General features: G+C 37.5%; 1 long non-coding RNA gene and 1 pseudogene across 1 annotated transcript; one reads left to right on the top strand and one right to left on the bottom strand.

The window, feature by feature from the left end:
- Window positions 1-4,553: 4,553 nt before the first annotated feature.
- On the bottom strand, window positions 4,554-5,401 carry LOC131221394 (large ribosomal subunit protein eL19y-like; annotated as a pseudogene).
- Window positions 5,402-18,200: 12,799 nt separating this feature from the next.
- LOC131220523 (uncharacterized) lies at window positions 18,201-22,635 on the top strand. Its single transcript, XR_009158658.1, has 2 exons — window positions 18,201-18,258; window positions 22,161-22,635. It is a non-coding gene; the product is annotated as an uncharacterized LOC131220523 (long non-coding RNA).
- Window positions 22,636-25,927: the final 3,292 nt, after the last annotated feature.

Below are 25,927 nucleotides of genomic sequence, written 5' to 3'. Positions count from 1 at the left end.
GAATATTGTATGAATACTGTGTGAATGGGCAATTGGTCAAGAATTTCAGGATTTTTACCTACAAGCCAATTATTTATTCATATGGAGATGTTAGTTATGAAAAAATTCAATGCCTTTCTTCGAGACAAAGCCCTACAACATCTTTTTGCAATTGATCAATAGTGTGCACTTCTTTGCTCACATGGATTTTTCATATAAAAGTCCTCTATTTTACCCAGAGCATAAACTTCAGTTTCTTGTTTTGAAGAATGCGTTTTTTAATGTTGGAAGTTTTTATTTTTCCCTTTTCTGTTCCAGGTCTCGGAGGTTGTTGGTCCTATATTATATTTTTGTCTGTTGATACCAAGAAATTTTTTGATGTACGAGCAATAAGACTGTTTTATCACACTGATTTTAGGCTTTGATCCTTCCACATGAGAACAATAGTGATTGGCATTAAAATCCTCCTAAGGTCCACTGTACTATTTATTTGACATCCAATCTGTTGATTTGGTCATACAGGACCAGATGAAGGGAAAAAACCAAAATCAGCTTGATCCAAAACTTTTATGGCTACCAAAATGTTTTTAATGGTCGACGCTCATTCAACACTGCTTCCTGTAATGTGGTCCACTTGAGATTTAGATATATCTCATTTTTGTCTCATATTGTAAAATTATCTGTAAACATATATATGGACGGCATGGATGAAACACATACATCATGGTGAGGGCCACAGAGCACCGACCACCAGCCATTGGCTGGTGTCAGGGGGAGTAGCCAATCTGTTCCCAAGCGTACTGAGTAAATCCTATGGGGCCCACCATGATTTATTCATTTTATCCACTCCATCCATCAATTTTAACGTATAATTTTATTACATAAGCTCAAAAATGAAGCCTATAAAAATCTGAAGTGGACCACATTATAGGAAATAGTATAAACTGAACATCTACCATTGAAAATTTTTGGGAGGTCACTGAAGTTTTGGATCAAGTTGATATTTTAGTTTTTCCTTCATCCATGTATTTGTGATCTATTGAACAGGTTGGATGACAAATAAAAATCACTATAGGCCATAGGAAGATTTCAACGGTGGAAATCATTATTCCCACTATTTCTGTGGTATGGTCCACTTGAGCTTTGGATATGCTTTAATTTTGGGCTCAACCACTAAAATGATCTGGGAAAATGAATTGACGGTGTGGCTAAACCAAATACATTCACTATGTCATTGCTAACTGGATACGACAAGGTAGGATGCAATGTGCGTTGAAACCCTTTCGGGGGTCACAAAAGTTTCGAATCAATATGAAATTTGTTTTTCCTATTCATCCTAGTATTTGGACCACACCACATGAAATGGTGTTGATTGAATATCCAACATTAAAAACTTCTTGTGATTGAGCCAAAGTATGAGGCAGATTCAAAGTTCAAGTGTACCCTATCACAAAAAACAATGAGGATTGAATGCCTACCATTAAAACCTTACTTTGGGCTGTAGAAGCTTTCAACCAAGCTAATATATATGTTTTCCCTTATTCCATGTCTGTATTAACTTATAAACAAGTTGGGTCTCAAATAAACATCGCGGCAGGCCCTAAAAAGGTTTCAATAGTGGGTGTCACTATCCCACTCTTTTCTATAGTGGGTCCACTTGAACTTTGGATCTGCCCCGTCAGTCAGATGCATCATTCCATGGTGGGCCACGAGCTTAAAAATAAAGTCAATTCATGACTTGGGTGGGCCACACCACATACTATAGTTGAGAGGGTTACCCTCCCATTAAAACATTCATAATCATTTATTGGGCCCACCTAGATGTGGTTCATAGATCCAGCCCATTCATTATGTGTGTCCCACTTGGATGAGGAGTTAGACCAAGTTTCATACACATCCAAAACTCATGTGGGCCCCACCAAATGCTTTTATATATTTTAGGGATGTCTTCACATAGTTTTAGATGCTATGGCCCACCTGAGTTTCGTATACGATTGATTTTTGGACTTAAAGGCCGGGGACACATCAAATGCATGGTGTTGATGTTCTACGCACATCATGGTGGGGTGCACATAGATTAACCTCATGGGAAGTTCCCATGAGGTGACCTTATAGTACCATTTCACTATTTAGGTAACTCCTTCATGGGTGTTACTCTAACCATGTAGGACCCACCTTGATATATTTTATGTATATTGGCACCGTCCATATATTTTTCCATCATATTTTAGGATGTGATTTGAAATCATAAGAACTCAATAATCTCAGGTGGGCCATACCAATCAAAACAATGATGAATAACTATTAAAAACCTTTTGAAGGCCACAAAAGTTTTGGATCAATTTGATCTTTGTAGTTTACCTTCATCTAGATCTTCTTTACATTATCAACAAGTTGGATTCCAAATAAACATTACTAAAACCTTACGATGGGCTCTATATAATTTTTTATGGCGAGGTACTATATTATCATTCTTTCCAGTGGTGTGGTCCACTTAAGATTTAAATCTATACAATTTTTTATACCCGGCCCAAAAATGGGTTGGAGAAACATAAGAGCGGTAAGGATATATAACACATCATCAAAATCTCACTTTTGATATCTAACTTTTCAATTTTTCTTGTCAAAATACAAAATCTAGTTTTCTTTTTTAAAATATATATATATATTTTTTACAATTTGTCAATTTTTTCACAATTTTGTTTAATTTCTTAAATTTTCTTTTTCAAAATATCATTTTTTTTTAATCTCACTTTTGTTATATAACTTTTCAATTTTTCTTGTCAAAATACAAAATCTAGTTTTCTTTTTTTTTTAAATATATTTTTTTACAATTTGTCAATTTTTTCACAATTTTGTTTAATTTTTTAAATTTTCTTTTTCAAAATATCATTTTTTTTATCGAAATCTTGTTATATAACTTTTTAATTTTTCTTGTCAAAATACAAAATCTAGTTTTCTTTTTTAAAAAATATTTTTTTATTACAATTTGTCAATTTTTTCACAATTTTGTTTAATTTTTAAAATTTTCTTTTTCAAAATATCATTTTTTCATCGAAATCTTGTTATATAACTTTTTAATTTTTCTTGTCAAAATACAAAATCTAGTTTTATTTTTTAAAATATATATATTTTTTATAAGTTGTCAATTTTTTCACAATTTTGTTTAATTTCTTATATTTTCTTTTTTAAAATATTATTTTTTTTATCGGAATCTTTTCTTTTTCAAAATTATCAACATAATTCAAAGTTCTTAATTTTTTTTTTTCAAAATCTAGATTTTTATAAAGTCACAGTTTTTTTTTTTTCAAAATTGAAAATTTTCCTAAACATTGTTAATTATTTTTCTAAGCTTCTCAACTTTTTTTTTTTTTTCAAAAATCATAATTTTTTTATTCTTAATTTTTGACCTGAGCATTAGAGACGGTTTAAGACCGTCTCAAATGCAGACAGTCTTTGACAGTCTCAAAAGGCCGCTATAAGACGGTCTTTGACAATCTCAAATTACCAGTAAAAGACGGCCAATGACCATCTCTAATGCAGACGGTCCTTAACAGTCTCAGATTACCAGTAAAAGACAGCCAATGATCGTCTCTAATGCGGACAGTCATTGACCGTCTCAGATGAATGTATATAAGACGGTCAAAGATCGTCTTTTATTGCAGACGGTCGATAGCTGTCTTTTCTCCGTAGTTAATGACGGATTCTGACCGTCTTAAATGATTTGTAGATGTTCAACATTTTAAGACAATATTAAGGACGGTCAAGAGCCATCTAAAATTTTAGAGACGGTTTACGACTATCTCTAAAGCATCTTTTAACCAAGGAATTTTAGAGACGGTCTACAACCGTCTCGAAATCTGTCCTTTTTTTTTCCATTTTTCACATAGTGGGAGGTAATGAGAAACGTATGAGAGAACAAAGGAGGGAAGATGTCTCCCAACAGGAGACGTCAACCCAAGTCTGAACAGAAACTACTTGATTAGAAGATCCCAGCCATCGGTTGAGATAGACCAGCTGAGATGGACTATCGTTGTCTCTATCTTCTTATAGGCATAGTGAATCACTGCTAAGGCACAACAGGTCAATGTTATGGACTATCCACTACCAGAAAATGGGGCAAAGGCTACGGATAAAAACCGTAGCCATAGACCTATGGCTACAGTTTTAGTCTGTAGCATGACTGTAGTCATAGGTGCCATAACAATAGGTCCATAATCTATGGCTACGGATTTAATCCGTAGCTAGAGGTTCTAATAGCTACAGATATAATCCGTAGCAACTATTTCTGTAGCGAAAAGTATTACAACTATGGATAATATTTGTAGCTAAAAGTAGTGCTGGATCCGTAGCAATATGCCACATTTAATAAAAGCTATGGTTCTCAGACTATCAGCTACGGTTAATATCCGTAGCTACTTCCTACATTTAAAAAACATATTATAATCATTCATTCATTTAATTACCACCTGCATAATCATTCATTCAATTACAATCATTCAATCATTCAATTACAATCATTCATTCATTCAATCACATTTAGTATTTTTTATTTTTAAATTTTTTTTTTAATCTAAACAAAACAGTCTTGCCATTTAATAAAAAGAACAAAACAAAAGTAGGAGCACCTCCCAAAAGTAATCCTGGTTTCCAAACACTACAGAAAAGATTTTTTAAAAAAAAATAAAACAACTTTCCAACATATTAACTAAAAGCACCAACAGATTAGTACTAGCCCCTACTCATATCAGCAACATCACTTTTTACTTCTTTTTTTTTTTTTACTTCTTCCCTTTCTTGGCTCCCTCGGCAGATTGTGTTGCAGGCACTCTTTCTCCGAGACCCTGAGCCAATTGCTCCTCCCTCCGAGCAATCTTCCTCTCCCTGCTGGCCTTGCTCTTAGCCCTCTTGGCCTCAAACTGATCACTGAGAGTCTTCTCTCTCGCCTTCTCATCCTTCAACTTGTGGATGCTCTCCATCAACACACGCTTGTTCTTGAACACGTTACCCTTGACCTTCATGTACTTGTCACGGTACATGTGCTTGTCTATCTTCTTGGACTCCCTGTACTTGCACAACAAGCGCCTAAGCACCCTCATCCTCCTCATCCAGAGCACCTTTGTTGGCAGCCTCGCCTCCCTCATACCCTTGCGCTTACCATATCCAGAGTGCCTCCCCTTCCTCTTTGCCTCCAAAGCCCGATGGGCCCACGAACGGGAGTGAATCTTCATCGGCTTCCTGATGATAAAGCCATCTTTCACATGCTTCCTAATGTTTTACCTAGAATTTGCCATTGAGATCTCACTGGCTTCATTTGGATCAAGCTAAACCTTGCCCTTGCCACACTTGAGAACACTAGAGGCCAAGCGCTTTTGCAACTTCAATGACACCATGGTTGCCGCTAGAAATTGCATTGTGGGTGCGTATGATAAGAAGCTGGAGCACCTCCGTTTGCTAATAAGACGTGGGGAGAAGGAGAGAGTTACCTTTAGTATGAATATAGAAAGTTAGAAAAGAATATGGACAACATGGACATAATTCTAGTACCTGAACAAGCCCTGCATTTCTTCTTTGTCCAAGATGGAAGGATGGTCACATAATGCAAAACCAGAGAAAGGGAATGAGAAAATCAAGATAACTCAAAGATAACTGTGCATGTTAGCATTTCAATTGAAGAGTTACAAGTTACCTCTCGAAAGAAGGTAATTGGCTGCTGACTAAGGGAATGGTTAGTAGAAATCCAAATCAAGAACATGCAATGATCATCTTTTAATTGGTCAAAGAATTATTCCTAGCTAAACTTGTATAAATAACAAAAAAATAAAAATAAAAATGATCCAATGTAAAGCTGATCAGGTAGAAATCAGAAAAACTCTACTTTGATGACGACCATGATGTTTGAGTGATTATTGGAAATTTCTAATAGTTGGAAACCAAAGCTAGAAACCAAAAGCTGAAATTTTAAATGAATACCTAGTATGCCAGAGTGTGATTGTTGGCAATTCCTCTAGATTTCAATTCTTCCATTATTAAACTGATACAGTCTTTCATCTGATCTCTATAAGGATCCCCTACATCCTCAACATAACTTGCAAACACCAAAGTTAATAGTTAGTGGTTTGGTCTTAGTCCACTTGAGCACATTTCTCTTATATTTGATAAACACAAACTAATGTATTTTTAATTGATCCTTAGATATTTTTTTTTTAGTTGTGGTTTGAGTTAATTGTTAGTGGTTTGGTCTTTAGTCCACATGCAGTTTTCTTACATTCTAGCTTCTTTTTTTTCTCTCTTTTCTTTTCTTTCTTTCATTTTTTTTTCCAAACATCTAGCATCACTAATTGGAAAAGCACAGAAAGTCTTATGTTTGAGGAGAATGGGTTTTCATGATACCAAGGAACTACAGAAGAGGATTGGATAGAACTACAAATGGATAAAGGCCGTCTCATATCAACAGATTGAAGGAAATTTTTGTGAGACCTGACCCGAGTTCGCATGTGTGCATGTGTGTGTGTGAGTATGCATCTCGTGTATTTTGGTCCCGCGGTCCTACCAGTCAAATTTCGGCGACCCGCGACCTTCGGATAGTGATTGTGGTCACTCTTGAGTTTGGTCACGTAGACCCGACTCAGATTGACCCAAGACCTATGCCATTGCGACCGCATCGTTGCCGTGGTTCCAGCATCGTGTCTCATGCGTAAATCCGGCATGTCCATCAAAAGTTATGGACCGGGCATTATTTGGACCGTTGATTGCATTTTTGGTGGGACCCACCTGATTGCACATTTCCCCATGTATACTATTCCCCATTTAAGCCACCTTTTGCCTAGCAATGATGGCTTCTTTTCTCAAGAAAACCATGATGAGATTAGCTTCTCTAGGCAATGATGAGCCACCCTATCCCATGAGCAATGATTATTTTCTCTTTTCAAAACTCATCTTTTTCTAAGAAAGCAATCATTTTAACTTTAGAAACTCTCTCATCTCCCTCTCTCTTTCTTCATTTCTCTCTTCTCCTCTTTACAAATGCTCTCCAATGTCCTCCATTGCTAAACTTTTTCAGCCATCTTTCCTCTTCTTTCCCCCTAGATCTAACCATCAAAGATCCATCATCACCATTGAACCTCCTTCCTTGAAGCTTAAGGAGCATGGTGGTTGGAGAATCTTGAAGATCCATCAAGTGGGTGAGCATGTAGGATAGATTGCATGGTTCTTATTTTCATAGATCTTTTGTTGCTTCATATGGAGAGTGTAGGACTCACCACATCAATAGTGAAGGTCCACCACTCCTTGGATAAGGTTTTTTTTAGCCATCACTTGCATGCATGTGATCTTGATGGGGCCATTCTCCATGGACCCCATCTTGATGAGATTTCATTTCTTCTTCTCTTCTCCCCTTTCTGTGGTTTGGATATAATGATTATGTGGCCCACCTGATGTGCCATGCAACCAGAATTTTTAAATTTTTGGGACATCCAGGCCCAAGTTGTTGGACACCCAGGCCCAACTGTGCTGCCTAGTTTTGCTGCTTGATTTGGAAAGCCTTTAGGCCTGATTTTATGGATTTTCTTGGGGAGGGGTTAGGCCTGAGAGTTGTGTGACACATCAGGGTGGACCCCACCTTATGGAATCTATGATTTATTTCCCATTTATTAATTTTTTGGGCTGATCTAGACAGCAACATGTTGCTGTCCAGATTACTGGAATTATTTTTTTATGTTGTAATGTATAGGTTGTAGGCCTTGTTTGTGGTCTCTTTTTCCTGATTTCTTAGACTTCTCTTTAAGGTGTGGACCCCACCTAAAAGTATGTTAAACCTCAGCTTCAAATGTCTCTATTTGATCACCCAAAAGGGTGGGCCAAGGAGGGTGGACGGTCCAGATTTTTTTGGACTGTCTAGCCACACTGTTTGCTGGACAATCATAAATATCAGCCTGATTTTTAAATGGTGGGCCACCTTTGTGGACCCCACCTTACTGTATACTTGTATAGGAAGGTTGGCCTTGCATTTTTCCAAATTTACATAGACCTGTGCCCACTCAAATGGGGTGCTAAAGTCAGGGACAGCAACATTGCTGTAGCAGGAAAATAAAAATCTGGACCTTGCTGTCCATAAAATGTATGAGTTAAATAAAATATTTTTACTATCCCAAAAATCCTAAATTTTTGTAGGGAGGTGTCCCACCCATGGTAGGACCTATCCACAAAATTTCAGGGCCAATGAATCCTATTTGGGCATCCAAAAGGGTGGGCCAACATACTGGACTGCCAGAAATTTCTGCTGTGCAGTCCAGCAGCATAGTCCCATAAAAATAATATTAAAAAATAAATAATTTCTAAGAAGGTGGGCCATATTTCTGGATCCCACCTTGTTTTAGGCTTGATGAGGGACCTTGGGTCCAAATTTCAGGAATTTTGGAGGCCCAGAACCCACCCATTGGATGGCCCAAATTCAGGACAGTTATATTCCAGCAATATTTCACCTTGGATAGATTGTATTCTTTAAATTAATTTAAATACTTCTGAGTATTATAAAATCATGAAAATTTACAAGGAGGTGGTCCACCCATGGTAGGACTCACCTACAAATTTTTGAGGCCAATGGAGCCCCGTGCACATCGTGACAAGTGCTGGAATGGCTCACCACGTTCAGGTGTCCTGACTCACCAGATTTTCTTGGTGGTCTGTTTTATTTAAATTAATTAAAATACTTCTAACCGTCCAAAAATCACAAAATTTTGAGGATTCATGGTCCACCTATGGGAGGACCATCTTGTAAATTTTCATGGCCATCGGGCCCCTGTACTGATCGTGGTGTGGCCTACAAACTTGGGTCAGTTTTGAGCCAGATACTCAGGCCCGTAGGACTACCCATCACGGGACGCCCCTACCTTGGGCTGTTGCTGGGCCTGTATTCCAGCGGCATGGTCCACTTCTAATATGTGTTGTGCATTCCTCTCTCATCCGGTGGGACCCACTGTGATATGTGTGGGTCACCATGGGCTGGTAACCCATCTGAATTACATAAATTTCTGGATTCCAGCAGGCCCAGGAGTGGGTGGGCTGAAATTCCAGTAAGGGGCCCAAATTTGCTCCATAGTTGATTGTTTTGGAGCTGTTGTGGCCCACCAGATTTAAGAGAGTATTGCACACACTCCTTGCCTTATTTCCTTAGACATTTTTGGGCATAATTAGTTCCTTTTAAGACCCACCTTTGTGGTGATGTTGGGGGTTAACATTAACTAGATTTTTGGTAGTTTATAGGCCCAATGGGCTGGAAACCTATTTCTTGAGCCCAAGATCGTGCAGGGCCAGACCTTATTATTTCACGGGCCCAACGGGCCATCTACAGGCTGACCGTGTGTATTTATTAGCCGTGATGTCCTCATGAAATGCTTAATTATGGGCTGACTTGCGGGGCCCACATAAATGTATATTGTGGAGGGCCTTGTTAAGTCTTTGGGCTGATGTGGCAAGGCCCACACTGTCAGTATAGGCCTTGCCTATGTGTATTCTTGGGTTTATGGGCTGCCCTCAAGCCCACCATAATGTATGAATTGGATGACTTTTGTTTTGGGCCATTTCTTTAGGGCCCATTATGTGATATAGTATATGCATGTTTGCGTTAGCAAGTAGGCCTTGTGGACTCACTTCTTTTGGATAGGCCCATTGATCTTGAGCCTATACTCTCCTATCTATTGTGATGGGCTTAGGGGCAATGATATACAAGAAGTCGGGCCCTTGGCTGCCCATTAAACTGACCCTGTACTTAGGCCAAAAGTGAGGCCCAACTCACTTGTGTTAAATGTGAAACTTGCCCATGTAAATGAATTACTGGGCTGCCCATGAAGCCCACCACAATATGTGGAATTATGACCTTTGTGGTTGGGCCCAAACCTTACTTAAGGGCCCACTATATGGCTTATGAGTTGGGCTTGGTGTATGGCCTACTAGTCCACACATTGCTTAGGCCTTAGATCTTTCATTATATGGGTAGTGGTGAGCTACCTCTTGGAAACCAGTTGAGGTTGGATGTCCTCCTGGGTGATCCTAAGGTAAGCTCATAGGTTTCTCTATGGGTGGTTAAAGGCCCACCATAGACCTTAGGCTATTTATTTAAGGCTCAATGTGCATGTATGTGGAACCTACCTTAATGCATGTTTGGTCCAGGCCGTCCAAGCCTTGGATCGCCCGATTGTGGAAGCACTCTCTGCCTTGGGTTGCTGCTGGACTCATAATCCAGTAGTAGGCCTACTTGATCTTTTCATGATATATACACACTCTCCATCTGGTGGGGTCCCCTAGTGAGTATAGTTGGCCTTCATGAGATTATTTTCACATACTCAACTAATTTTTGGACCTTAGCAGGCCCAGGAAGTCAAACGGGTCAAAAGTTTATCAAAGGGCCTTCGATGTACAATTTTATGGTTACAACTTTATTTGGCTGTGGGGCTCACCATATTGAGAACTTGTGTACATGTTACATGCTTATGCTTTCTTATAATCTTTGGGCTTAATCAGTGCATTCTTTTGGGTCACTTTTAGTGATCTTATGAGGACCCCATCTTAAGATCAGAATTTTGAGACATCCAATGAGCCCAGATTGGGCAGGGACATCTCAGCTTGGCCCAACCATACATTGGGCCGACTTCCACCATTTTGATGGACTTGTGGGTTGAGGTAAGGATAGTATTGGGCCCTTGGTTGCCCACTTAAATTGCTAGTTATTGGGCTGATGTAGTGGGGCCCATTTCATCCAAACTTAAACCTATTTTTTTGGGCCGTATATTGTGTACGCGGGCTGCCCACCAAGTCCAACTTAATGCATGGATTCTATGGCCATTGGGAATTGGGCCTTGGGCCTTAATTCCCCTCTTAGAGCCATGTTGTTAAAAGTGGTATTATATCTTTTTATGGCCTATTATGAGGAATATATGTATGTGATTACTTTTATTTTTATCTTAAATGTAGGCCTTGGGCCTTTTATCCATATAGTTCATGGTTGATATGCCTTTTTGAGGAATGGTGGTTAAATGTCCCCATTATGGACCCCTCTAGGTCCGGTTGTATTTAAGAGTGATTGGATACTTATCTTAGACAGTTGCTAGGCTCATTTCTATATTAATTAGACCCGTAGTTGTATGCTTAGTCTCATGGGCTACCCCAGGTAAATGGGCCCCCACTAGAGGTGAGATTCCTTATGGATATTGTCTAAGTACCTAGTCTTGGTTCCTTATTGGATACGAAGAATGTAATTTACTTTGTATATCGCCGCATGATGCGCCTAGACCCATCTTCATGGCCCATGTGCATCATTGTATGCTTGGATGACACTGTGTGTGTGGTTATGATTGTGTCATTGGGCATTGCATGCTGTGTTCCCGAGGGACGTAATATTCCCTCTTGAGCATGTTGGATGCTTGGAATTGATGCATAGTTGATTGTGTGATTCATGCATCTGGCATTGCATAATATGAGCATTATCACCCTTGCTTCATCAGGGTTGTAGCCTCCACAAATACATCGTGGATGGCCATGTTTAGACACCGAAAATGTTACTTGAGCATACTGGGTGCATAGGATGCCCATGGGTGAAATTCCCAAAACTTTCATGGTACCAAAGATCTGCTCCAACGCCGTGACCGGGTGGAATATATGAGTGCACGAGGGCCTTATACCATTAGGCCGTGACTCCCACTGTCGTGTAGTCGGTTGGATAGGGGTGTGACCTTACTCGCCTGATGTAAGAGGGCATTGCTATGCTGAGTCTGACCAGCTCGTGAATGGGTCCGCTGCCGTCAGGCCTTGTTGGTGATTGGCTGTCCACAGGTGGGTAGTGAGGTCTCTTACGCTCGTTTGACTGTGCGGGGTCTGTAGAGCGGCAGTCATCCAGCAGTGTAATGGACCCCGGTGATTTCCTTATGATTGGAAATATACTTGACATATGATTTGGTTATGAGCACTGGCATTACTTGCATCACATTTGTATTGGTTATGTAAGCCCCTTCATGCATTGCCTTGGTATGGCGTCCAGTACTCATTGCATCATATTCATGATAAGCCTTGGTAAGGCTAGTGATATTCTCATTGAGCATGTCTCCTTCCTGTATCTCCTATTATTCTTCTGTGCACTATTATCACACACTTACACCACCCTCTAAGCTTCTATAAGCTTATGCACGATTGATGCGTGCAGGAGATCCTAGGCAGGTGTCGCAGTGGCAGAGTTTGGATTAGAGCTGAGCTTGAGGACCCAGTATTGCATCCTTCCTTTCTTTCTTCTATTATCTTATGTATGTCCTTTTGGACCTTATATAAACTTGTAAAAGTTCAAATTCATAGTGGATTTTGTGATATGTGCCTTTTTTTATTCTCAGATTTACTTGTTATGATCTTGGGTATGCTCGTATTGGAAATGGTTATATTATTATGAAAATCCTCCTTGTAGGATCCCAGGATCGGAACTTGCTTCAGGAGCCGAGAGTGGGGTACTACGGAGGCTGTTGCGGCCAGAACCGGCCATCGGGTTCCTTGTGAATCCGGTTACCGAGTCTGGGGCGTGACAATGTTACTATTTTGCAATCAACCTACTGTGTCACCAACAAAAATGAAGGAAATAAGTTGCTTTTGGAACTTGAAAAGCAAAAAAATAAAAAACAAAGGACTGAAATAAATTACTTTTTCTTAAAAGATATACTTATTTAAGTTTGATATCCAAACAAATGGGTCATCTAACACATAATTAGCATTCTCTTCATTTTTTTTTTCTTTTTTTTTTCTTTTTTTTTTCTTTTTGTAAATTTGGGATCATTGTTCTATTGGGCTCCACTTGGATGGATAACATTCACAATACAGGGGCTACTTTGGTTTTCACATTCATAAACAGTTTCCCAATGGTCCACGTTCACACACACAAGTGGCTCCCTGATGAGTGATCCACCTGATTTCTGGACCAAGTCATCTACATAGTCAGTCACACCTTACAATTAGCTTAGATGTCCCACATGTGCTAGGTGCAGCCACAAGTAGTGATGTTTGTGGAGTTTTCCTATTTAGTGTGCTTACCTTGTGATTGGGTAAGCACCTTTTGTACATATTTTTCTCTAAGGCAATGTGTATAGACATTGAGAAAATACTTGCAGGAGGCGTTGCAAATTCAGATGCATTTTGGAGAATCTTCTGTCATCCAGCATTTGCTTCTTCAGTGCAAAACTACCTGCATTTAAGGAAATCAGTCTGATGAGTAAGATTATTATTTCTTTATGATCCATCAAGGTATAGGCCCAATCAGCATATTCCCAGTTAAATACCTAAATGGAGAAAAAAGAAAAAAGAAAAGAAAAAGAAAGAAAGAAATCCCCACTTCATTGTTATCAAGTGTAAGCATTGACTCAAATAGCAATTTTATTTTATTTTTGGATATTTATTAAGAGGGATTCAGAAGGGTACCAAAGTCCCAATACAAAGGTCAGGATGACCAGGACCTTGAAGTGCAAGACTGATAGCTACATCATTAGACTCCTTACTAACAAGATCAAAGATAGCCTTTCCATTATGCTGCAGCTCGCCTTGCTGCAAATGCATTCACGGATGGGTGTGACCGGTCCCTAGAGGCAAATGTGTGGACCCTATTGCCCTCCTCAACCCAACTCAAAGATTTCATAGGATATCATGCATATATCACACCAACCTGACTATTGTAATAATCTGAGCAGTAGCCTTTAATATCGAAAGTCAAGATCATTTACACAAAATAGGTCCACTCAACAATTTGATGGATCTATTTATTGGGGACCATCAGATTCTAAAGAGTCACTTCTAGTAGGCAATCCTAATCCTTTCATAAATGTCTTGGAAAAGGATGACTACAAAAACAAGGACAAACCTGGAATGGATTGGCTCATCTGATCAGTGTGATTTTTTCAGTGTAGCCCATAGAATGCGTTATGGACTCAATAGATAGTAGAGATCGATTTATTGGACTATCCAAGTGGTCAGATGCAACTAGGAGCATTGGAACATTTCTCTTATTTATTTATTTAAGTAATAAGTAGAATGGCCGTTTTTTGGTCGAATAATAAACAACCAATGGACAAGAGTATCTTATGTCAATCCAAAACCTTCAGATAGGCTTAGATATTCTTGATTTTGCAGGGATGCACTCTGTCCAAATCGCATGCTAAGAACAGTTCTGATCACACTGTGATTTGGTGTGCAAAGGGTACAAACTGCAAAAACAGATGTGGGATTCTGTTTTTCGTGCCATTATAATCATCAAATGTATTGAATTGTATTGTATCTGCTGGAAGGGCCAAACAAGTTGCAGTTTGGAGTACATTGAAAGAGGCCATTGAAGTTGAAACCAACGCCAGTTCCATACCATACATTATTTTCTCTCATATTATTTTCTGCTTGGTTTAGGTTCTACTATGATCTGGACAGTTTCAGGGAGAAGTGAGGTTTAGGTACAAGATTACCTTTCTTATATTTATTAAAAATGTTGGCATCTCCTTTATCTTGTTATATATATTACATTTTACACTTACATTATATAGGTTTTACAAGATCTGTTCTGTAATGGATGGATTTTACGGAGTCAATGAAGTTCAGCATCCGAGGGGATCTATTATGACAAATAATACAAAAAATTCACATGATTAATCTAAAGTCTATGAAGAATGTGATTAGGGAAATTACGCAAGAGTAACAGAATGCACATTAGGCATTTCAGTATAAGCACCTACCCCGGAACCTGTGAGTGAGATAACAAAGAACCATACAAAAGTAAGAGGAAAGAACAATATAAGCGCCTGCCCCGGAACCTGGAGGTTGAAGTGCATACAGACCCCCAACATCACCATAGCCAGGCTGTTGCAAAAACAGTAACAGAATGCACATCGGGCATTTCGGTATCAAATCTAATGATGGTATTTCTTTTTTCTTTTTTGTCTTTTATGAAGGTTGAAATAATAATAATGCCATTTCTTTTAACAATGTTGCATATAATGATGTTACAGCTAGCCTTGGATGTGCAAAACCACAAACCCATTATGCTAAAACCAAAGACTAGGTCACTGAAGAGACGAGTCACTAAACAGATACGTTGGAGTTGGAAGTAAAGGGTAGGCTCTTACCAGAGAGGATCTGCTTGTCTAATCAGATGGCAACGACGGATTTGTGAAATCCCTGCAAACAAAAAGTGAGTCTCAACAGCAGTAGCATTAAGCTGACAATCGATAAGGCCCATTAAGTATAAAATTTTCAAGCCACAGAAAGCTAAATGTATGAGAAGCTACCAGCGCACCTAGATCGCTCATTATTATAGTTCACCTGTAACTCACTGAGGCTGGATTGTGAACAGAAGAAAAAAAGAGCCATGTCAGGTGCAAAAACTAAAAGTAGTAAATAATGGCATTCCAAACGGTACATACTTGGAGAACTGAATATCTAGCTAACAGCAACCGTCGTAGATATTGCATCCCTATAGAGAAGTAACCCAGACAGTGCTTATCAAATCAACTTTCCAAACTCAATGAAAATCTAGACATCGTTTCACAAGCTGCACCAGATCGAAATTTTTGAAGCATGGAAGTTGCTTTCACAAATTAAAAAGAAATAAAGAAATATTTACCTTCTTATTTCACTACCAAAAAATTGAGCAATGGCTATGGAGGTTGAAAGCTTTTAGCTACGGATTTAATCCGTAGTTATAGCTTAAGTGCTCTGTAGCTAAAGCGTACGTCCCTACCTAAAACATATGAAATATAGATGATACTTAAGGGGATCCATGAGGTCCATTGGAATATATGTGTTTGATCTAAGCCGTCCAAAAATTCTGATATATAATTTTAGTGTATGAGCCCAAAAATTATGTAGATTAAATGTCTAAGTGGACCACACCATAAGAAATAATATAAATTAAATTTCTACTGTTAATATGTTGTGTGGTCTCCTTACAGATTCGATCTAACTCATTTTTTTATCAGCACTTAAAATAATAATTTAAAATTAATGGACGGAGTGGATATATGAAATACATCACAGTGGGCCCCACGGTCCTAAAACCATAAAATGGCCAGGGAGCCGTCCGTCACGCGCCCCTCCAAAACCCCAAAACCCTTCAAAAACAAAAACCCCCGTCCGCCATTTTCTCCCGCTCGCTGACGAACCCATCTCTCCATCTCTCTCTCTCGCACTCAGTCTCTCTCTTTCCCTTGCCCTCTCTCGATCTCCCAATCTCCCTCACCCTCTCTCCCTGTCTCAAGGCCGCATTCCCCTATCTATTTTCAGAAACCCATTTTGCTGCAAGAAGGAGAAGGAGAAGGAGAAGGAGAAGAAGACGGAGCACGTATGGTTAGTTTCTTTCTTTCTCCCTCTTTATCTCTTTCTCAAATCTTTCAATCCTTCAATCTACATTCCCCTCTCTCTATTTCTTAAATCTAAGGGCCCATTTGGCTGGTCGGATTGGAAGGGATTGGATGTTATTGGAAGGGATTGGAAGTTAAATCCTGGGATTGGTCGGGCGTGCCAAATAGAGTCGGTGATCTGATCCCAATCCCTGAGACGTGTTTGGCTTGAGGGATTGGAAGGGATGGGAAGGTTTAATCCCGGTATTGGTCGGGCGTGCCAAACGGACTGGATATATCAATCCAGGGATATAGCAATCCCATGTATCTGAAGACAATCCACTGACAACACCATCAATACCTAGAAATCTAGGCCATCCACCCTAATACCATTCAATCCCTTTCAATCCACCCGGCCAAATGGGCCCTAAAAATTCTTTGTGGGCTCCACCATAATATGTGTATGCAGGCCATTCATTTTTTCCAGCTCATTTTAGGGCCAAATCTCAGGTGGACCACACCATAGGAAACTATGGTGATTGAATGCCCACCATTAGGGCCTGTTTAGCTAGGCAGATTGGATGGAATTGGATGGTATTAGAGTGGATTGTACAGATTTCAAGGTAATGATAGCTGCGTGAGTGGATTGGTGCAAGATCTACTTGCTATATCCCGGAATTGCTATTTCTGGTCTGTTTGGGACGCCAGGCCAATCCTGGGATTAAACCTTCTAATCCCTTTTAATCCCTTAAACCAAACACGTCCCAAGCAATTTTAAAGGGATTAGGGTGGATTGGATGGGATTTAAAGGTAATGATGGCGATGTCAGTGGATTGTCTTAAGATCCTGAAAGGAATTCCAAATTATTATTTTTTTGGGTTTGTCAAATTGTGACATCAATTTGAATTTCTATGTTTTTTTTTTCAATGTCTTTTATGTTACTGGCACAGGCATTCATATACATTGAAAAATATGATTGAAGTGCTAGACTAGCATGTGCATTTACACTATTTTTTAAATGTTGGTGACTCGTCCACCACACATGTCATAAAACATGTTGATCCACTGCATTGCATTCATCAGGAATCAAGCAGTGGTATGGAGCTACTGAGATGCATCTGACTTTATTGCACACTGCTGCAATGGTTGGTCATAGTGTTTGCAAACATCAACTAACTTTCATTCAGCATCTATATATATATATATATATATATATATATATATATATATATATATATATATATGCAACATGAAGTTAATTTAAATGCAACTGTCCATTACGAACCGTTGGAGGATGGAGCTTTTGTTGTTGTCCTGACTGAGGTTATATAACCTCACGCTCCTTTATGGAAAGAAGATGGGTTCGCATCTACACTTGAAGAGGCCGGTCCGGGATCATTTGTGCAATGGGGGAAAGAGGCTTTGAGAATTCAATAATTTGAACAAATTTGGTACTCTATAAGTGAACATGTGTAGTGTGCATTTTGAACTAATTTTGAACGTGTAGTGTGCATTTTGAACTAATTTTAAACTAATTTGGCACTTATTTTATTTTTAAAAAAAATATTGAATGAATTTTGTACTCTATATTTGAATATATTTATAGTCTTAGGCTCTATTTGGTCATCACATTAGTATTTATGAAAATATTTTTTTTGAAAACCAAATGGGGCCTAAGCCCTTTTTTAACTCCGCCAATGCAACTCCTTGCATTGCCAGTCGTAAGCCCGGGTAAAGGAGGAGGGAGAAGGGCTTTAGAATAAGATCGTTAACAATTTAGGAGATCCTAAAAATGCAGTGAATATCTTTGGTTTTATGGTTTTACTTGTACATTCCTGTATTGATTACTCAAACATGACGGTTATGCGCATTCTGTCAGGTGGATGTTGCATGTGGGAGGATTGGAGCTGCATATTTCAGATTCAAGCATCTAGTACATCTCTTGTCAAGAATGCACATGTGTAGTTCATCAAACAATACACTATGTGATATCGTGTGCATGATATCTATGTTGTAATTATAGTTATTTATAATAATAATAATTTGTTCATTATAGTGCATTCACAATATTAATCATTGTGGTTACAGTTATTCATTATGTGACAGGTTTTCAATTGAGATGATTGAGTTTCAAAACAAAATAGTCTACGATTTTAAGAAGCGATTCCTAGGATGTATGTGTATTTCAGGGGCCATCTGCACCTTGGAAGCATACAATGGAAGGTAAGGAAAACCCTCAAGTTTCTTTCTTTGAATCATGAAAAGGTATTTGTGCTGAATCCCATGCATTGGCAATATTAGGCATGCTCATGAGCAGGACATGCATAATTTCGTAAAAATTGATGGAGCAGACCTGGATGTACGTCGGAGCTATCCGGATGTAGAGAGGAGGTCCTTGGAAGGTGGGAACCGTTGTTATGACCATGATGAAGCTGTCCATTTCCTATGGATAGCATTGGAGTGGCATAGCCAATTGGACAAGCCATGTTTATGTATTTAGTTGCCATTAATGGATCAAACCTGGATGTATGTCGGAGCTACCCGGATGAGCGAGGGTCCCTAGAAGGTGGGAACCGCTATTATGACCATGATGAAGCTGTCCATTTCCTATGGATAGCATTAGAAGGGCTTGGCCAATTGGAGCAGGCCGTGTTTATATATGTATTTGCAGGGACCACACTCTTATCCTATAACCTAAACCTATTCTCAAATCCCAAAACCTATAACTACAACCTAAACCTTAACCTAAACCTATAACCTATAACCTAAACTCAATTCCCTAAACTTTAACTTACAACCTAACCTAAAGCTATACTTAAAACCTAAACCTATTCTCAAATCCCAAAACCTATAACCTAAACCTTAACCTAAACCTATAACCTATAACCTGAACATATAACCTAAACTCAATTCCCTAAACCTTAACCTATAACTTAATTTAAACCTATACTTATAACCTAAACCTATAACCTACAACATTAACCTTAGCCTATAACCAAAACCTATACTTATAACCTAAACCTAAACTTCTAACCTTAACCTAAACCTATTCTCAAATCCCAAAACCTATACTTATAACCTAAACCTAAACCTTAACTTATAATCTTAACCTAAACTTATAACCTTAACCTATAACCTATAACCTATAACCTAAACCTATACTTATAACCTTAACCTAAACTTCTAATCTTAACCTAAACCTATTCTCAAATCCCAAAACCTATAACCTAAACCTAAAACTTAACCTATAACCTATAACCTATACCTGTAACCTATAACCTAAACACAATTCCCTAAACCTTAACCTATAACCTATAACATATAACCTAAACGTAATTCCCTAAACCTTAACCCATAACCTAACCTAAAGCTAAACCTATAACCTAAACGTAAACCTAAACCCAAAACCTAAATGTATTCTCAAATCCCTAAACCTAAACCTACACCTAATCCTAATCTCAACTCACTAACCTAAACCTAAACCTAAACTTGAAAACCTAAACCTAAACCCGATCCCGAACCCGAACCCGATTTCCTAAACCTAAACCTTAACCTATTCTCAATTCCAATAACCCTAAAGCTTATAACCTAAACCTAAACCTAAACCTAAACCTAAACCTAAACCTAAACCTAAACCTAAACCTTAACCTAAACCTAAACCTAAACCTTAACCTAAAACCTTAACCTATAACCTAAACCTCAACCTTAACTTAAACCAAAACCTTAACTTAAAACCTAAAACCTAAAACTAAACCTAAAACCTAAATGTATTCTCAAATCCCTAAACCTAAACCTACACCTAATCCTAATCTCAACTCCCTAACCTAAACCTAAACCTAAACTTGAAAACCCAAACCTAAACCCGATCCCGAACCCGAACCCGATTTCCTAAACCTAAACCATAACCTATTCTCAATTCCCTAAACCTATATAACCTAAACCTAAACATTAACCTAAACCTAAACCTATAGCCTTAACCTAAACCAAAACCTATAACCTAAAACCTTAACCTATAACCTAAAACATAAACTTATAACCTACGACCTAAAACCTTAACCTATAACCTATAACCTAAACTTATAACCTATAACCAAACCTTAACCTAAACCAAAAACCTAAACCTTAACCTATAACCTAAAACCTAAACCTAAACCTAAACCCTAAATGAATTCTCAAATCCCTAAACCTAAACCTACACCTAATCCTAATCTCAACTCCCGAAACTAAACCTAAACCTAAACTTGAAAACCCAAACCTAAACCCGATCCTGAACCCAAACCCGATTTCATAAACCTAAACCTTAACCTATTTTCAATTCCCTAAACCTATAGCTTATAACCTAAACCTAAACATAAACCTAAACTTAAACCTAAACCTAAACCTATAACCTAAACCTAAACCTAAACTCAAAACCTAAATGTATTCTCAAATCCCTAAACTTAAACCTACACCTAATCCTAATCTCAACTCCTTAACCTAAACCTAAACCTAAACTTGAAAACCCAAACCTAAACCTGATCCCGAACCCGAACCCGATTTCGTAAACCTAAACCTTAACCTATTCTCAATTCCCTAAACCTATAGCCTATAACCTAATCCTTAACCTAAACCTAAACTTAAACTTATAACCTAAACCTAAACCTAAACTCAAAACCTAAATGTATTCTCAAATCCCTAAACCTAAACCTACACCTAATCCTAATCTCAACTCCCTTACCTAAACCTAAACCTAAACTTGAAAACCCAAACCTAAACCCGATCCCGAACCCGAACCCGATTTCCTAAACCTAAACCTTAACCTATTCTCAATTCCTATAACCCTAAAGCTTATAACCTAAACCTAAACCTTAACCTAAACCTAAACTTAAACCTTAACCTAAACCTAAACCTAAACCTATGACCTAAAACCTTAACCTATAACCTATAACCTAAACTTATAACTTATAACCTAACCTTACCCTAAACCTAAAACCTAAACCTGAACCTATAACCTAAAACCTAAACCTAAACCTAAAACCTAAATATATTCTCAAATCCCTAAACCTAAACCTACACCTAATCCTAATCTCAACTCCCTAACCTAAACCTAAACCTAAACTTGAAAACCCAAACCTAAACCCGATCCCGAACCCGAACCCGATTTCTTAAACCTAAACCTTAACCTATTCTCAATTCCCTAAACTTATAGCTTATAACTTGAACCTAAACATAAACCTTAACCTAAACCTAAACCTATAACCTTAACCTAAACCAAAACCTATGACCTAAAACCTTAACCTAAACCAAAACCTTTGACCTAAAACCTTAACCTATAACCTATAACCTAAACTTATAACCTATAACCTAACCTTAACATAAACCTATAACCTATAACCTAAAACCTAAACCTAAACCTAAACCCTAAATGTATTCTCAAATCCCTAAACCTAAACCTACACCTAATCCTAATCTCAACTCCCTAACCTAAACCTAAACCTAAACTTGAAAACCCAAACCTAAACCCGATCCCGAACCCAAACTCGATTTCCTAAATCTAAACCTTAACCTATTCTCACTTCCCTAAAGCTATAACCTATAACCTAAACCTAAAACCTAAAACTTAAATGTATTCTTAAATCCCTAAACTTAAACCTACACCTAATCCTAATCTCAACTCCCTAACCTAAACCTACAAACCATATGGTGAGACCATTCCTTTTGTATCAATTTCATTCCTCTTTGAGTTTTTATTAATTCATTAAGAAAAAAAATGGTTATACATGATGCACTTCTTTCACTTTGTTTTTCTTTTCCCCAATGATCATTCTAATTTATGAATGCCATGATTATTTATAGGATGATGGAATATACGAAGCTGTTGCAGGAAGTGACTTTGTCATTACTAGAGTTGCATTTCGAGACAACTCTTCAAAGTACTACATAAATGACCATGGAAGTAATTCTACAGAGGTCACTAAGAAATTGAAAGGAAAAGGAGTGGACTTGAACAACAATCAGTTTTTGATTCTTCAGGTGGGTGATGGCTGAAAAAGGCCTATTTACTTGTGAAAAAAATATCATACCGTCAAAATATATCTTCTCTTTCATTTCTTTATCATTGAAATTTCAGGGTGAAATCGAGCAAATTTCTCTAATGAAGCCAAAGATTTGTATTTTCAGCATTATTGTAATTGTAATTGTAATTGATTGAATGAAGGATTGTAATTGATTGTAATTGTAATTGATTGAATGAAGGATTGTAATTGAATGAATAAATGATTGTAATTGATTGTAGTGGAATGAATGAATGATTATGCAGGTGGTAATTGAATGAACAAATGATTATATATTTTTTTAATATACGAAATAGTTACGGATATTGACCGTAGCCGGTTATCTAACAGCTGTAGCCATTATTAAATTTGGTATATTGCTACGGATTTTTAGCTACAAATAATATTTGCACCTGTTTGTGGTTTTCGCTACAGATATAATTGCTACGGATTATATTTGTAGCTATTGGGATCAATAGCTACGGATTAAATCCGTAGCCATAGGTTCAAGACCTATTGTTACGGAACCTACGACTACGGTCGTGCTACGGACTAAAACCGTAGCCATAGGTCTATAGCTACGGCTTTTATCCGTAGCCTTTGTCCATTTTTTTGGTAGTGTTTATTTCCAGCCCAAGAAAATTCACACCAATACATCTCCTAGCCACTTTAAACATAAACAAACCATTTTCGGCATTAAAACATGATGTTAGTCAGGAACTTGGAATTAGATACAACAGGAAAAGACTTGAGTAATTTGCAACAGGATTTTAAGACCATCAGTTATGGAATTAAATAAACTACTGAAGGAACAAGTTATTGAAAGAAAAAGATTAAGGGTTTAAATGACACACATGCAATTCTGATTAAAGTCTAAGGAAATTACCACAGAAGAAACCTTGCGGCCACAACAATCATATACATAATAAGACCTATGATTAATCTTCCTAAGAATACATTGAGGGTGCTTTTGGATGCATTATCAAATCAAATTGCAATTATCATTGTACTGAGGTTGAACAAGGTTTTAAAAAACATCTCAACATTCACTCCTTGTAGTGATGAGTAATAACAGAAAATAAAAAACCTGTCAACCTTATTTTCTTAGCAAATAATGAACTATATACCGGACTCCCCAGTCTGGAACGAAGCTTAACACGATAGAGAGAAAGGTGTCCATGCCATCAACGATAGTATGCGCATCAAAAGAAAAGGAAGAGTGCAAGAAGTATATACCCTGGATCCATATTAATAATGTCACAGATCTCAATATTGACTCCCCAGTTCGGACCAATCAACATGTCACTGGTTGCCCTTTCGACGCACTCTACAGCATTAGCCATACTCTTTGTACTTCCACTCTCTACACCTAGAAAATTTAGACCAACCACAATTTCAGCTAACATTTTTTTCTTATTTAGAAATAAAGTTTCAATCTACAATATAGCTCTAGGAGTTACAACCAACAGATGTACTAGAAAGAGCTCTCAAATGAACTGATAGTGGGTGTACTAACAAGCTAACCAAAAAAAAAAAAGCATGTTTGATAGGACGTAAGAAAAATCAGACAAATAATTGATGTACAGAACTGGCAAAACAAGTGCCCATAAACTGGTTTGAGTGACAAATACTAATGTATGATAGAGTTGAGATGCATTTTCAAAAAGGAATTATATTGCATATGTGTTGTGTAATAAATGCCATCTTCCATGCACTGTTAGTGCTCCAGCATGCAAGTGTGAATGCATGTATGTGCTTGTGCAATATACTAATTCTTCATCAAGACTTGCATTTGTATCAAGACCTGCATCTTTTGCGCACTTTTTCCTCCTACGTTGTTGCTACTTTCTTGTATGCATTAACTAATGCTTTTGGTATTTGGGATATCTGAACACAGAAATTATGAACTGAGTAAATTGAAATTTAAATTAGAGAAATGGTCCAGTGCTCCCATGGCTCTTCAAATTATGTGCTCCCAATTGCATATGGCTACCTAGACAGAGCAATCACACTGATTGGACAACTACAACAATTTGTTTAATGAGTATGCACAACTTTTTTATCAATGATGAGAAAATTCCACTGAAAAGTATGAACAACACGCACATTATATTCATAGTTAGCAAAACGACATATGGCAAAATAGCAGTATGCGTTCAGTTCCAATCTTTAATGATGATCAAATTACAGTCAAAGAAACAAAGATGTCAAAATTGGGAGATGGACAAGTTCATTATTAATATGGTCAAATTATCTTTCTCAAATCCTTCATTTCCAAGTAATCAAAAAAAATAAACCGGATCCTTCCACTAAATTTTCTCACTTTCCACATATTTCTATCAATGGATAATGACAACCAATCAATAACTTTATTTGAATTGTTCATGTGTTTCATATCTTCATCTCAGTTACATTAGTATTCCTTAGTAAATTTCAACCACATTAACTACCAAAGTTACATTCTTGAAAAACACTTATCTCAAAAAATAAATAAATAAATAATTGTCTGCAACATAGAATAAACAAATGAATTTGAGAATACATTTAGGTTTTAGGATTAGGTGTAGGTTTAGGTTTAGGGATTTGAGAATACATTTAGGTTTTAGTTTTAGGTTATAGGTTTAAGTTTAGGTTAAGTTTAGGTTATAGGTTATAGCTTATATGTTAAGGTTTAGGTTATAGGTAATGGTTTAGGTTAAGGTTATAGGTTTAGGTTTATGTTTGGGTTATAGGTTTAGGTTAGGTTTAGGTTTAGGTTATAGTTTTTGGGAATTGAGAATTGGTTAAGGTTTAGGTTTAGAAAATCGGGTTCGGGTTCGGGATCAGGTTTAGGTTTGGGTTTTTTAGTTTAGGTTTAGGTTTAGGTTAGGGAGTTGATATTAGGATTATGTGTAGGTTTATGTTTAGGGATTTGAGAATACATTTAGATTTAGGTTTTAGGTTTAGGTTAAGGTTATAGGTTTAGGTTTAGATTATAGGTTATAGGTTATACCTTTAGGGAATTGAGAATAGGTTTAGGTTTAGGAAATCGTGTTCGGGTTCGGGATCAGGTTTAGGTTTGGGTTTTCAAGTTTAGGTTTAGGTTTAGGTTAGGGAGTTGAGATTAGGATTAGGTGTATGTTTAGGTTTAGGGATTTGAGAATACATTTAGGTTTTAGGTTTAGGTTTAGGTTTTAGGTTTAGGTTATAGGTTTAGGTTTAGGTTTAGGTTAATGTTAGGTTATAGGTTGTAAGTTTAAGTTATAGGTTATAGGTTATAGGTTAAGGTTTAGGTTATAGGTTTTTGTTTAGGTTAAGGTTTAGGTTTAGATTATAGGTTTAGATTTAGGTTATAGGTTATATGTTATAGGTTATAGCTTTTGGGAATTGAGAATAGGTTAAGGTTTAGGTTTAAGAAATCGGGTTCGGGTTCGGGTTCGGGTTTAAGTTTGGGTTTTCAAGTTTAGGTTTAGGTTTAGGTTAGGGAGTTGATATTAGGATTAGGTGTAGGTTTAGGTTTAGGGATTTGAGAATACATTTAGGTTTTAGGTTTAGGTTATAGGTTTAGGTTATAGGTTTAGGTTTAGGTTA

The sequence above is a fragment of the Magnolia sinica genome, chromosome 12, assembly GCF_029962835.1.
Source record: "Magnolia sinica isolate HGM2019 chromosome 12, MsV1, whole genome shotgun sequence".
Taxonomy (NCBI): Eukaryota; Viridiplantae; Streptophyta; class Magnoliopsida; order Magnoliales; family Magnoliaceae; genus Magnolia; species Magnolia sinica.
Note: the sequence above shows the minus strand (reverse complement) of the source record. Positions and strands in the feature narration are given on the sequence as shown.